Source organism: Empidonax traillii, unplaced genomic scaffold (genome assembly GCF_003031625.1).
Source record: "Empidonax traillii isolate 1590-97213 ecotype Southwest subspecies unplaced genomic scaffold, ASM303162v1 scaffold312:size2399984, whole genome shotgun sequence".
NCBI classification, from domain to species: domain Eukaryota; kingdom Metazoa; phylum Chordata; class Aves; order Passeriformes; family Tyrannidae; genus Empidonax; species Empidonax traillii.
Window position 1 is genome coordinate 844,091 of NW_020955505.1, and position 2,197 is coordinate 846,287.

General features: G+C 40.3%; 1 long non-coding RNA gene across 1 annotated transcript; it reads right to left on the reverse strand.

The window, feature by feature from the left end:
• Positions 1–309: 309 nt before the first annotated feature.
• Positions 310–1,349, reverse strand: LOC114061144. The gene is made up of 3 exons (XR_003572054.1): positions 1,241–1,349; positions 1,056–1,144; positions 310–392 (listed from the first exon to the last, which is right to left on the reverse strand). It is a non-coding gene; the product is annotated as an uncharacterized LOC114061144 (long non-coding RNA).
• Positions 1,350–2,197: the final 848 nt, after the last annotated feature.

The window sequence follows — 2,197 nt, forward strand, 5'->3', positions numbered from 1 at the left end:
TAATACAGACAATTTTATACAACATTTTAACAGGGTTTTTTCTCTGCGGTTGCAGGGCCCGTTGCTAATCACTTGCCATGATCTCTGGTACCGTGTGTGACACTTGCAGCCTTTCCTCTGGCTGCAGTTCCTGTTATATCCTTCCCACTGCAGCCACACACACCAAAGTTATAGCTGCTGAGGTGCAGGTCACGCTTAATGTTTCAGGAAGCAGATCACTTTTGCCTGAAAACATCTCCAAGTTGTTTGATGGTGCAACCAGCACAGGAGGTCAGCCCCATAGCCCAGCAGCCTGTTTTATTATGGCATGGCCTTGACATCCCTAGGGAAAAACACGATGCTGTTTTTTTACTCTTGTGCTGCTCTGTGTTATGGTTCTCCTGTATGGAGCACTTCAAAAGTAGAAAAGTAAATGAGAAGTCATGGGAGAAAATAACCTCAGAGTGATAAAAAAAAAAAAAAAAAAAGCTAACATTCACTGTTAGTTTCAACCTGCACTGAAAATAATTCAATTCAGTTTGGAGAAAATCAACTATCTTGTAAGAAAAAGGAAGTAGACCAAATGCAGTAACATTATTTGTTTAGTCTTCTTCCCTTGAGCAGAATGAAATATCAAAATACCCTGTCTATAAAAGGAGAGAATCACTTGGAAGGAGGCAATAAATGACCATATATTAAAGTATCATCAAGACCAATAGAAGGTCTTGGGGCCTGCTTTTCCCTTTCAATAGGTCAATGAAGGATAACTAAAATAAAAAAAACTATAAAGCAATGGTGTCTCATTCTGGATAAAAGCACAAGCCTCACCAAAAACTTTAGAACAAGAATGGGCCCTAAAACAGGAAATGGGGCCTCTCTACCCAGTTGACTTTTGTGAATGAGCACAGAGAGCTCTATAAAGGGATGGCTGCCAGCACAGGGAAGGCACAAATGCTGCAAAGGGCATCATCAGGGAAAAATTAGAAGATGAGTCTACTGAAGCTGAAGTAGAAAATAGAAGGAAAGCTGACTCGAAAAGGGCAGATCTTAGACAGCTTGTCAGAAAAATTGCCTACCTGTTCCCATATCCGTGGTGATGCACGGGTTATATTTGGCACTTGAGATTTTGTCATTCGCACTCCACTAAGTATTTGCCTGTGAGAACCTGTATTTATATCACAAGGTTAATCAGTCATGCTGGAAAGCAGTGCTACAGAATTGACATGAAGGGACAGACATGTCCAAGTCTTTAAATACTCACTGCTGATATTTTCTAAGCTACCCATGAAATCCAGATTCCAATGGCTGTGTTCTTTATGCAGAAGAGCTATGGAAAATAAAGGGTGATGGGAGGATTTTTAGTATCTAGCATTTCCCTGCAATCATGAAAATAGCCAGGAGGGCAGACAGCACTCACAGGCAGAGGCTCTGCTGCCGCAGGAGTCGGGAGTGCCGGAGCAGCCCGTCCCAGCACGCCAGGCTGGGTGCCTCGGGGTGGTTTAGAGGCTTTACAGAAACAACTGCGCTACGTTCCTCATCTGGCACAGGCTGAACCAGTGTAGATAACAGTCCTCATCTGCTTTTTTCAGCTCCTTAGCAAAAATGTCATAGATAAGTGCAAGGTGTGAGTATTTAGGAGGAACATTTCCTTATCTTTTAATTAAGAATGTTACAGAGGTGTTTGGTTTTGGTTTGTTTTTTTTTTTTTTCTTTTTGCAAGGTAGGTAAAATGGTAGACTTTTCCAGTCTAACCTTTTATAAGCCAGACATGTGATATGTGGTGAGAGCCATGAGAGGCATTTAAATTATCTCTTTTGAGACCTTTCCATGCTTATTTTAGTTGCAATAGAATTGGGTCTGTTCCATATGTTCTGATTCACTACAGGATGCTTTCCTTGTCAGAGGAGTGGCTCTGTTTGATCAAGATGGTACTGACCTCATTTGTGAAATCAAGTATCAACTCAGTGTATGGGGAAGTGTCTTCCTAGCACAGCTTCTAACAAAAAATCTTGAAAAAGCAGTTCAATACAGCTTCTATTAAGAGTAAGATAGAGAAAAAAAGAACAAACCTTACGTAATGTCCTATCCTATAGACATTTAATTTTCCATTCACCTGATAAAAATTTTAATCAGAAAATGCTCTCATCTGAAATAAGAGCACTATTGTATTTTAACACTCTTAGGCTTCTGATGATGTAAGAACATAAGATGCTGAAAT